General features: G+C 52.6%; 1 pseudogene; it reads left to right on the top strand.

Annotated features, from left to right (window-relative positions):
- The first annotated feature begins 5970 nt into the window (after positions 1 to 5970).
- On the top strand, positions 5971 to 6779 carry LOC132368033 (phosphoethanolamine/phosphocholine phosphatase-like; annotated as a pseudogene).
- The last annotated feature ends 5956 nt before the right edge of the window (positions 6780 to 12735 follow it).

The following is a 12735-nucleotide window of genomic DNA, read 5'->3' on the forward strand; positions in this document are numbered from 1 at the left end:
CCGCACCGCGACCGGCGGGCGCGTCCCAGGTGATGAGTTCTATCATCCGCGCTGGGCTCCGGGGCGCTCGGGCGCTGAGGCGGGGGCAGCAGCCCTGGGAGGAGAGCCTCGGCCCTGTGTCTCCTGCTTCACGCTGGGTGGAGCGGTTTGTAGAGGGATGTGGCTCCCTCTGTACCCCTCCCGCGCTGCCTCCCTGGGTGTCACAGCTCAGAGCCTCCACAGGACGCGGCTGCGTGTGCTGAGCGGGACCGGGTGAAGGCCCCAGCGTCCGGGCTGTGTGCTGGGAACGTTTTGCAGGAGGTCTGCATCTTGTGCGGATCGTCCTTTATCCAAACGTGTGGTGCAGAGGAGCAGGCGAGACCTCAGAACAGAGTCGATGGTGAACCGAGCAGGTCTCGTCAGCCTCCTCACACCAACGGTCCGGTGGCGCCCTTCGTACCTAAAATGGGAAATAGGCACTAGAAACGCACGCAGATGCTCTGTCCTCTCCCAGACACAGTCAGCCCTGACAGGGACCAAATCTGGACCACGTTCTTGCTGTTGGTTTTGATTTTTAGTCACGACACCCTTCACTCGTTTGTTGACTCTATATACTTGATCAAAAAATAAAAATAAAAAACCAGAATAACGGGGAAGGGAATGTTAACATGACTGTAACACCTCAAACCTATAGGAGGATCTCAGCGTTTCAGGATGTGCGTTGTTGGCTTGCTCGAGGAGATGCTCTGTGTCCAGTCCAGGCGGCCAACCAGACCCCCCCCACCCCGGCTCCCGCTGTTCTCGACCAAGTGCCTGACCTCCCAGCGCCTCGCGCAGGCTCCCGGGGGCGGGACGGGAGGCCTGTGTGAACTGCGAGTGGGCTTTGTGGAAACTATTCCAAACAGCAACTGAGTAGAAAGTGGATGTAATGGAGAACATGCAGAAAACATCCAGTAGGTCCGTCGTTGTTGGAATGAAGCGGCCGTTTGCCCCTTTTCCTCGAACCAGTAGAGGCCGCAGGGCATGTGTAGCATGGCCCGCCTGGGCCGGTCAGTCTTTCTACACCCGATTCTCAGGGACAGGGTGCCTGACAGGCAGGGCGCAATCTCTGTAGTTGTGCAAATTTCTTTTCACAGAAGACTCATCGGGGAGAGGCTGGTGGGAAGTGGGGGAGGTTGGATGGGGTGGGGGCAGGAGGAGCGCCCGCATCTGAGCAGATGAGGGCAGCTGGGAACCAAACTGAAATGAGGCCGGAACTCGGAGGAAGGAGCAGCTCAGCTGCAGCTGCTGAGCTGGGTACCTGAGCCCACACTCTTTCTGGCACAAGAGGTGGGAAAGCAGGCAGCAGAACGAAGTCCAGCTTCAGGGCCACGTTCAAAAGAGAAAGACCACTGTTAGGATGTGGTGCATAAAACACTGGGAGACCCTTTGTTTTGTGAACAAAAGGAGCATTTAGATGAGTAGGTTCTGGTGTGTCCTCCATAGTTTGAAATGTGAGATGATCTCTTTGCTGGATCATTTGAGTGTTCCCATTGGCTTTTACCCCATGATTCTCCTAAAGAAACTTGGAGTGTGATGTGTGTGTGCGTGTCTGTGTGTCCCCGTGAGCGGATGCCATTAACCCATAGGGCTATGCAACAAAAGACACACGTTTAATATTAGAAATAAAACACACAAGACCGCCACCTGTTCTAGGGTTTGAGCATGATTGTGACCAAACCATTTTATAGAATTTCCTTACTCGAAGGCACAACACTCTGAAACTTTAAAATAACAGAGTATTTTACTCAAATAGGATATAATTAAAATCGGAACCTCGGACTGTGCATGTCATCACTGGCTCCTGTTGCAAAGCAGAAGGATGGTACTTTGGTACTGATGTTTTGTCTCTGGTCCCCCAGCCCATATTATTTTGAATGTATTCATTCTGTGCAGAACCACAGCTGCTTCCCCAGGCCATGTTGGGCAGAGAATCCACTTTTCCAGACCCATACAGCCATGCTGGCTTGTCTGGATTCTTCTAGACACTGGAATTGGTGAAAATTACAGAGAGCGGGGGATATACTGTCTTGTTTTCCCGACTCTGCGTTTTGTTTCTGTACTGTCTCTTCTCAGCTGTCACGTTTTCCCCAAAATCTCACAGTTGCCAAATTTGAAGTGCATCAACCAGTTGTCTGCATCTGGAACCAGTCAAGCAGTGGCTGTAGTTTGAATAAGTTATGTGTGCATGTAAAATATATACATATATACATATATTCAAGTATGTGCATGAAATGTATATCTTCGTACTTTTTGATAAAATGTATTCATTTGTTAATTTTTAATTATATTTGATATAAATCAAGGGTTTGTTGCAAAACTTTATATTTAAGAACAGTGTTTAAAAAAAACAAAAACCAAAAGAGAAGTCCCAACCATGCAACACAACTGGGACTTGCTTTAAAAAAAAATTCTGTGATTGACTAGTTTGCTGCCTGAGTAATATTTATCAGCCAAACTTTGGATTCTGCTATTGTTTCTACAATGACATTTTGTATGAAGCAAAGTCCTTGGATTAAAATAAAACTTAGCAAAAAATCAAAAACAAAACCCCACCATGCTGCTGGGTGATACATGCAAGGGGTGCGGAGCCAGGCGGCTGAGCCATCTCTGTGGGTGCGGGGCTCGGGGGCGGAGTGCACAGGGCTCAGAAGAAGATGAGACCCTCTTCAACTTGCTCTGGGCCTGATAGGATGCAAGGGTGGATTGGGCCCAGCTTTATGGTGAGGATCAGGGTAGGCTTGTGGCTGGAGGAGCCTGGATGAGGACTCACAGGGGATGTGGTTATGTTTTAGGGTTAGGAATATAGTTTGGGGTTGAGCAGGCATTGGCTGAGGTTTGGGGTGGCTGTGTTGGGTGGGTTAGTGGTTAGAGGTTAGAGTTAGGTTTGGGGTTGAGGTTGGGGTGTAAGTTAGAGACAGGGTTAGGAATTAGAGGTTAGGGTTAGGTATAGGCAAAGGGTTTGTCTATATAACCACTAACAGTGTAGGGTTGTGTGGGTGTAAGAATTAAGGTTTTGTTCAGTTTACATTAGAGTTCATTTACAAAAGGCATAATTGAACAGGCTTAGGTTTCAGACAAAAATGAAAATTATGGTTCTGATTACACTGGGAAAAGGGATTGGAGTAGGGTTCAAATGTTTAGTCTGTTCTGATATGGGCCTATATTTGGATTAGGGTTAAGGGTGGTGTAGGATCATGGTCAGGCTCAGAGGTTAGGGTTAGGGAGTAGAGTAAGGTTCAGAGTTAGAGGGTCAGGAGTAAGGATAGAAATTCAGGCTCAGGGCTCAGGGTTAGAGGCTCAGGGACAGAATTAGAGGGTACATTAAGAGGATGAGGGGCTTCCCTGGTGGCGCAGCGGATAGGACTCCGTGCTTCCAGTGCAGGGGGCCTGGGTCCGATCCCTGGTCTGGGCCCTAGATCCCACATTCATGCCGCAACTAAGAGTTCACATGCCACAACTAGGGAGCCCGCATGCCACAACTAAGGAATTGGCAAGCTGCAACTAAGGAACCCACGAGCCACGACTAAGGAGCCCTGGAGCCACAACTTAGGAGCCTGCCTGCTGCAACTAAGACCAGGTGCAACCAAATTAAAAAAAAAAAAAAAAAGAGGATGAGGTTTTGCGGGATTAGAGTTAAAGGATGCAGGCTAGAGGGTCAGGGTTAGAGGGTTAGGTTAGATGGTCTGAGTCAGGGTCAGGGTAAGGGTTAGGAGTTTACAGGTCAAGGTCGAGTATCTAGGGGCTGGGGGTTAGGAGTATTAGGGTTTAGGTTTAGAGATTAGGAGGTTAGGGTTAGGGAGTTGACGGTAGAGATTTGGGCGTTAGGGTTAGTGGGTTAGTGTTAAGCATAAGTGGCCCATGACCCCCCTAACCCCACACCTCTGAGTCCTCTAGGATGGACAGGACTTGCCCTGGGTCACTCATGAGTGTGGGGTTCACCTGGACCACTGGTTTTCTACCCCCCGTCCTGGAACCTGATAGTAGAAGAATGAAATGTCTGCTCTGGTCACTGACTGTTTCAAATCCAACTCAACCTCAGTCAACGGTTGTTAGGGCCTCAGAAGTACACAGGGTTTCCTCCTACCATCTGAACTGGAAAGAGTAGTGCTGGCCCCACTTGGCCTGGGCAGCCCCGGTCCAGCACAGGCCTGGCCGAGGTCACTCCATGGTCATGTTATGAATTTATACAGAACTTGGTGCAGCGACCTACAAGCCCCCAGGTGCTGCCTCCTGAGGGCTGGTGGGGCCCTCCTGGGACTGCAGGCATCCTTTGTCCCATCTGAGTGGGCATCAATAGACATCAAGTCTCAGGACAGCCCTTGACCTCTGACCATCCAGGCAGTCATCTGTGGTCCTCCAGCTCAGGCCAGTCTGGTCCCTGTCAAGCCTCTGTGGCCAATTACTGAGCTGACCATGCTGCTGGGCAATTGAACAGCTACCTGGGCAGCACAGCAGCCCTTCGGGATGTTTCAGTTACTAACATCCATGTGGTTGAGAAAAGGGCCTCCCCCTCACAGGCTCATAGCCTGCCAAGAGAGGTAATAACTGTCTAAACATTTGAGTGTGTCCCTGACACAACAACCATACAGCAGACCATGGCCTTGCAATCCTCTGGGCTTCCAGCTGTAACAAACTTTTGATATTCATACTCATTAAGAGTCAAAGATACGGGAGCAACTGGGCCACCCAATGGACAGTTTCACACTGAGGCTGCATGGTGTTGGAGAGCCACGTGCACCCATGTGGGCTCTGAAAGCTGCCAATTATGGATTCCATGATACGGAATAATCCTTGAGCCTCCCACTGCTTCACTGAGCAAGAATTTCCTAACCACCATAACATTTAGTCTCTGCTCTTTGTAAAGGAGGGAGGAGACTGGATACATGAGCAATACTGTTCTTGGGGGATGGGTGAGTAATGTGGCTGGGGGGCAGGTGTGACTCCTGGGCTCCCACCACCAGGGACATCAATGAGGGCTGTGCCTTTTGCAAGAGGAAGAGCTTCTTGCTGTCGTGGGAGGACAGCAAGGGCCCTGGATGGGTGGCTGCAGCCCTGACCCTAAATCAACCCCCTCCTTCCTTGGCCTTCAGACCCCAGAGCTGGGCAGTGGGCTGTCAGAGACGTGGAATATGCTGCATTCCCCGAGCCAGCCTCTGTTCTCATGCCAAAGTCCAGAACCTCAGCTTTCCTTTGGGAACTTCTTACCTGTTTCCAGTCCAAACAGTTCCAGAGGGCTGACACTACGTTCCACCCACCTTGAAGATAGGCGTATGGCCCACATCTAGCCAATCCTGTGTTCCATCCTATGGGTGCTCTGATGGGTTCAAGGACGATGCTGTGACCCAAACCAGGCCAATGGCGTTTATTTTATTTTATTTTTTGGCCACGCTGTGTACGCGGGATTTTAGTTCCCCAACCAAGGATCAAACCTGTGCGCCCTACATTGGGAGCACGGAGTCTTAACCACTGGACCACCAGGGAAGTCCCATCCCCTCATTTTCAAAACTGCTATGGATTTAAAGCACACAAGATGATTGTGATATGAGTGGCCTTTTCAGTATGACTTGTTTGACTTAGAATGTTTTCCATGTTTATCCGTGTTGTAACATGTATCATCAGTGCTTCATTCATTTATTTTTTATTGTGGTTAAAAATACATAACATGGGGATGGGGGGCAACTGGAGGGAATGGCCCAGATGCACATCATCCACGGACCCTCTGGACTGGAGGGACTCGTGAGAGCCGGAGCCCAGAAATCCGGGGATGGATAAGACACAGCGTCCCCTCCAATTCCTGTAAGCACCCCTTGCTCCATCCTGCGCCCAAATACCTCAGCTAGGCCCTCTCCACAGTCTTTACACTGCAAACTCAGCCGGGACAGACCTCTGCAGCAGCCGCTCCCCACCCTGCAGGAGAAGCTCAGAGGTCCTGTCCCCCTTTCCTCTGAGGGACTCTTTTTGGTGACCACAAAAGGATTTGATCGCTCAGGACAAAGCTGGTAGAGGACAGCGGGATGGCTGCGCTGGGCGCGCCGCGCTTGCTCCTGACCTTCGACTTTGACGAGACTATCGTGGACGAAAACGGCGACGACTCCGTCGTGCGCGCGCCGCGGCGGCCCAGCGGCTGCCTGAGAACCTGCGTGCCACCTAGCGCGAGGGCTTCTAGAACGAGTACATGCAGCGCGTCTTGCAGTACCTGGGCGAGTAGGGCGTGCGGCCGCGGTACCTGCGCGCCATCCACGAGGCCATCCCCCTGCATGGGCGAGCTGCTGCAGTTTGTGGCCAAGCAGGGCGCCTGCTTTGAGGTTATTCTCATTTCAGACGCCAACACCTTTGGCGTGGAGAGTGCGCTGCGCGCCGCCGGCCACCACGGCCTGTTCCGCCGAATCTTCAGCAACCCGTCGGGGTCCGACCCCTGGGGGCTGCTGGCGCTGCGGCCCTTCCACGCGCACAGCTGCGCTCGCTGCCCCGCCAGCATGTGCAAGCACCAGGTGCTCAGCGACTACCTGCGCGAGCGGGCCCACGACGGCGTGCACTTGGAGCGCCTTTTCTACGTGAGCGACGGCGCCAACGACTTCTTTCCCATGGGGCTGCTGGCAGGCGGCGACGTGGCCTTCCCGCGCCGCCGCTACCCCATGCACCGCCTTATGCAGGAGGTGCAGAAGGCCGAGCCCAGCTCCTTCCATGCCAGGGTGGTGCCCTGGGAAACCTCCACCGAAGTGCGCCTCCACCTGCAACAGGTGCTGAGGACGTGCTGAGGACGTGGCCTACAGGGGGCACCCGGGCGGGGAGGGGGTGGGGCGGTGGGGGTCGGGAAAGAGAAAGCTAGTTTTATTACTCCCTTTCCCTTTCGTTTTGGTATATCCCTCCGGGATTTCCCGGAATCCCAGGTTGGTCCATTTGGGGAGTGGAGGAGGGAGTTGGGAGCTGTCCCCGTCTGTGCAGTTAACCCAGCTCGGCTGCCTCCCCCAGTTCCACGGCAAGCGAATTCCGGAGTCTGGCCCCACCCAGGTGGCGCGCATATCTGAGCAGGCAGCCGTGTTTGCAAAAACCTTGACCTCCCAGCTGGGAGGACGGGGTTCCCTGTCAGGGTAGAGAAGGAACATCTCCCGCCGCGTTGCGGTTAACTGTTGCCTTGGGCTTCATGACCTCTTTCCCCTAGTCTTCTGTCCAGGGGACCCAGGCCCCGAAATATCCCCCCTCCCCACCTCCCCCGCACCGGACTCCCCGCGGAGAGAGGTGGCGCTCTCTGCCGACGTCCCAGGCCTAGATCTTGCTTTACCTGCTGTGACCCTACACTACACTCCTTGCCTCCCTCCCCCCCACCCAGCCTGTCAGCATCCCCACAGGAAAAAAAGCTAGAGGGAACAGACACCTCCTGGTGGTGGAATGAGGTAGCACACTGTCCCGGGGCTCGGGTCTGGCCAGCCAGGGACCTCACAGAGCCCGCGAAGATGTCTCCTCGCACCCCAGCCTCGTCTATGCAGCAAGAAACCAGGGACTTAACCAAAGTCGCCCCACTGACTGGGCCCTCTGAGTCCCCCTTCTCCCGTATGGAACAGAAAGCCATGATGTTTTAAAGCAGAGCCAGTGGAAACCCAAGGCCCACCTCCCTCTTTTGGTGTTTCAGAGCTGTGAAGGAGGTGAAGGGGCAGAGGTGAGTGAGATCTCTCACTCTGCAGTCTGAGGGATGAGGGTGAGGTGATCTCTGCTCTCAGAGAGCCCCACTTAAGTGAGGGAACTGGGCCCCACTCTGGGAGGAGCGCGCAGCTTGGGGAACCAAGAGTGAATACATACCAAAGCAGGCAAGAGGCAGAAGAGCAGAGTGCAGCCCATCTTCACAGAGGGGCACAGGGGTCTAGTGTGGAGGGCTCAATGAGCACCGAGGAGATGGGAGATCCTGCTGCTTAGGGCAGGCAGAGGAGGCTCAGTTAGCGGGAGCCTTACAAGTGGGTTGCCTTTCAGTCCCTCGGCCCGGTAGCCCTGCAGGGCAAACATCAGGAGGTCATCAGAGTTTTACTCAAAGTTGGCACTTGCAGCTGGAGACCCCGTCTTGCATGGCGTAAGGGTCCCCTGTGGATAAGGTCACCAAACTCCTTGGCTTCCAGTTCTTTCCTGTCTCCAGCAGGCCTCTTGGTACCTCCTCTGTCTTTACCAGGACCCCTTCCCACTGCAGTGGGGGGAAGGAACAGACACGGCTCACAGCCCAGGAGGCATGCAGGACTGGTCCAGTCTTGACTGGAGCTGGCATTGGTGTGGGACTCAAGAGGCTCACTCAAGGCGGTGCTTGGGTCAGCATCCCAGAGAGCCCAGGCTGTCAGCAGCTAGGCTGCACATAGTTCCCGGGGAAGAATCCAGACCCCTCTAAGCCGATGCCCTCACACCAGCCATCGGAGTAGTGGCAGGATGCAGATAATGGTGCCCTCAGAGAAGGAGAGTTCGTTGTCCTTCTGGCGGGTGTATGGGTACAGCGTCACTACTGCAGGGCGGGAGGAGAGGCGTGCCATGAGATGTGCCTCCTGCCCCGCCACAGGGATGCTTGTGCCCACATACTGGACTCTAGGGGGCAATGTGGGGGGAGTGGGGCAGGAGATGCCTTCTTCAAAGCCCCAGGACTCCTCCCCAGCTGAACTAATATTCAGTGTCAGGCCAGCTGCTTCCCTCCTCTGTGGGGGTGGGGTGGGGTGGGGTGGAATAAAAGGCTCCACAAGTGTGACACAGGCTACCCCCTCCACTCCAAGAAACTTCAGTGTTTGAGAGCAGGGCCTCAGGATCTACCCATTTTTTGTAATCTGCTTTCAGGCCCCGTTCATCCTGGTCCTCCCACAATGTCTCTAGCAGGTGCTGGAGGTATTGCTCAGTAGGTGCTCTAGTAGGTGCTCAGTAAATACAGTAACATTGAACAGTGTAGACTTGGCCGAGTGAGCCTTGGGCAAGTCACTTAGTTTAACCTCTCAGGCTCAGCTTCATCTGCTAAATGGCAGTGTGAAGATCCTAGGAGGTTAAGTAAAAGTGAGAAAATGGATGAGAAGCTTTGACTCTGAGGTCTGGTATAAAGCAGGGGCTAAATTATGTTAAAAAAAAACCCCACATAACATAACATTTACCATTTAAATCATTTTGAGCATACAGTTCTCTGGCATTAACTACATTCACGTTGTTGTACAAATATTCTCAGTATCCGCCTCCAGAACTTATTCATTTTCCCTATGGGAAATTCTGTATCAATTTCTCTAAATTTTTGCCTACATTTGTTATTTTTAGTTTTCTTGATTTTAGGACTTCTAGTGTTTGGAGGGGTATGGCATTATGGTATTAACTTGCATTTCATCATGACTAATGATGATTAACATCTCTTCATGTGCTTGTTGACCATTTGTATGTCTTATCTGGAGAAGGGTCTTTTCAAGTCCCTTTTCCATTTAAAACATTGGGTTGTTTGCCGAGTCCCGCCAAGCGCTCCTGCTGGCGGCGTTGGTGTCGGTGAGGCCAGCCTGGAGCGGTCTCCGCGCCGCAGGGGCCCGCGCGCCGGGGTATCGCTAGCGGCCTCTCAGGGGCGCCGCTTCCTGCCTCGCGCTCGCAGGAGAGGGGACGCCCGACCCCAGGCGCCCGCGCCCGGAGTGCCGAGATCGTGCTGTGCCGCGCGGACGCGGCGCCGGCGGGGCGGGTCTTGCTCGGCATTGGCTGCGGCTCACCTGAGCGCGCCGGCGGTCTGCGCGCCTCTCCCGGAAGTGGGCGTCCCGGCCAGAGCGCACCTGGCGCGGGGCGTCCTCGGGGCTCCTCGCCGTCGGCGCCGCGCGAGCCGGCACGGGTCCAGGGAGCCAGCGCGCAGCGGCTGGGAACGACCCGTCCCGTGGGTCCCTGGCACCCCAGCGGCATCCGAGCGCGGAGCGGAGGGCCACGGACCGCAGGTAAGGGGACAGGGGTTGGTGGTGGTGGGTGGAGGAAGGAACGACGAATTACACCAGAGCTGTTTGGTACAGTCGCGGAGCTCCGTAAGCTGGCGGCAGCAGGAAGGGCTCGCCTTTGGATTAAAGGCTTTGAGGACGAGCCCGAGCCTACCCACTCCCGTTTTACAGAACATCTGCAGGTGTAAAGCTCACTCGTGCGCGGTTTTTCTAAGCAGCCAAGTGCCCCTCCCCCGCAATGTCTGCAAGCAGAACCTGAGAGGGGCCGGGTGCCTTGAGAGACTCGCCCTTGGCCCATGGGAAGTCCAAGGGATTTATCCTGCATGATGATTTCACCTGCTGGGACTCCCCCCCCCCCGCCAACCCCCACTCTGGCCAGGTGGCTCAGCCCTGGTTACTGCACTTCTCCAGCCCCGGCCGGCCCTTGGCCACCTGCTGGGATGGGAAAGGGAAGGGTGTCAGAATTGCACCTTAGAAACTTGCCAGGGGGCGTGGATTTAAACACATAGTGGTCACCCTGGCAGAAGAGAAGGGAGGAGGGCACCTTGTTGCCCTTTCGTTGTGGAATCGGTGGTGCTCCCGGTGAGAGGGACCTCTGCAGTGTTTGGTGTATTGGAACTGAATAATTAGAACTTGTACAATTTTCAAATTATGTGGTATTTGAATTTAAAAGCAAAACCCCTAGAACCTCTAAGTGTTTTATAAATTGAGGTCTAAAAATTGAAGGTCTGTTTTGCTTCCACTATGACATTTTGTTAAGAAATGTGCGTTTATTGAGAAGAGAGTCAGAAAAGGGAATCAAACAGAAAACTCAGAGGTACCACTGCAGAGGCCATGGGAGTTAATTTGTAAATGCTGCTGGCTTTCAGTAGCCTGCAGCCATTTTCTTCCTGTAGCTGATGGGATACAAAACTCTACTGGGTTGTTCTTTGCACGGGATACTCTTGTTTTGTAGAAATTCAGCTCAGAGCCATCTCTTGATGTATAAGAATTTCCCAGATTCGGTCCCCAGGCAGATCCTGGAGGGCCAGGGGGATTCCTTCCTTCATTATACCTGTCTGTTGGAGTGGAAAATAGCAATGACATAGTTTTCTTTAAAACTGGTTTTTGGTCTATCATCCAGAGCTTAGAGTACATTTTTCCCCTCTCCCTCAATAGGCTTGTGTTCCTGGAATGAATTAGAGTCAGATGCCCTTGTTTTTACAGGTGAGGGTGAGGGTGAGGGTGAGGGGTTAGGGTGAGGGTGAGGGTGAGGGTGAGGGGTTAGGGTGAGGGTGAGGGTGAGGGTTTAGGGTGAGGGTCAGGGTGAGGGTTAGGGTGAGGGTGAGGGTTAGGGTTAGGGTTTAGGGTTAGGGTGAGGGTTAGGGGTTAGGGTTAGGGTGAGGGTTAGGGCTAGGGTTAGGGATTAGGGATTAGTGTTAGGGATTAGGGATTAGGGTTAGGGATTAGGGCTAGGGTTAGGGTGAGGGTTAGGGTTAGGGTTTAGGGTTAGGGTTTAGGGGTTAGGGGTTAGGGTTAGGGTCAAGGTCAGGGTCAGGGTTTAGGGTTTAGGGTCAGGGTTTAGGGTTTAGGGTCAGGGTCAGGGTTTAGGGTGTAGGGTCAGGGTCAGGGTCAGAGTCAGGGTCAGGGTCAGGGTTTAGGGTTTAGGGTTTAGGGTCGGGGTCAGGGATTAGGGTTAGGGTCAGGGTCAGGGTCAGGGTCAGGGTTTAGGGTTAGGGTTAGGGTTAGTGTTGGGTTAGGGTTAGGGTTAAGGTAGGGTTAGGGTTGGGTTAGGGTTAGGGTTAGGGTTAGGGTTTAGGGTTTAGGGTTAGGGTGTCCAGCCTTACGTCCCATTCAGCTGTGAGTGTAGATGTGGTCAGTCCAGTTGCATCACAGCCCCTGATTGAATTTTGTGAGAATTCCTCTCTCTCTCACTGTCTTTCTTTTTTTATAATTAATTTTTATAATGGGGTGTAGCTGATTTGCAATGTTGTGTTTCTTCGAGCTGTACATCCACTTGAGTCACTTACAGAGAGACATCAATAAATTCTTTTCTAGTTTCTAGTAGTCAGATATATGTTTTTTCTGTGAATAGAGTGTGCTGAGTCCAGTGACTTGAACAATGAGTATGCCTTGGCGATTACATTATTGGTGTATGGAACGGTATCTGTGCCAATTTCAACCTCCTGGTTTATGCATCACCGCACCACACTTTTCCCCTTAAGCAGCCATAAGTGTGTTTTGTAAATGTGTGATGGTGTTCTGTTTGTAATTCAGTTCATGGTTGGCGATTTTTCGATTCCCTTTATAAGTGATATCTTATGATAAGTTTCTCTTGCTGTCTAACTTATTTCACTCTCAATGACCATACATAAGTCCCCTTGAGTTGCTGCAACTGGCCTCATTTCATTGATTTCAGGGCTGAGTAATATTCCGTTGTGCTTAAGTATGAAATGTTCTTTCACCATTTTTTCCTTCCAAGGACTATTAAGTTTTACCCAAGTCGAGGCTGTTGTAAACATAGCAGCAGTAAACGGGGTGCCTGCGTCCTGTGGATTTTTGGTTTTGCCAACATATAGGCCCATGAGTGGAAGCGCCCTATGCTTTGTAGCTCTGTTTTTTAGATGTTTCAGGAAACACAGCACACTTCTCCAGAGTGGCCGTTGGCAATTTACATTCCCCCCTTCAGCGTAACAAGGCTCCCTTTTCTCCTCTCCTTGTCCTGCATATCTGGTTTTTACCCTTTGTGAGGATGGTCCTTTTTTCTGATTTGAAGTGATACCTCTTTGTAGTGTTGATTTGCATTGCCCGCTTCTTTGGTTGGCCA

The sequence above is a fragment of the Balaenoptera ricei genome, chromosome 6, assembly GCF_028023285.1.
Source record: "Balaenoptera ricei isolate mBalRic1 chromosome 6, mBalRic1.hap2, whole genome shotgun sequence".
NCBI classification, from domain to species: Eukaryota; Metazoa; Chordata; class Mammalia; order Artiodactyla; family Balaenopteridae; genus Balaenoptera; species Balaenoptera ricei.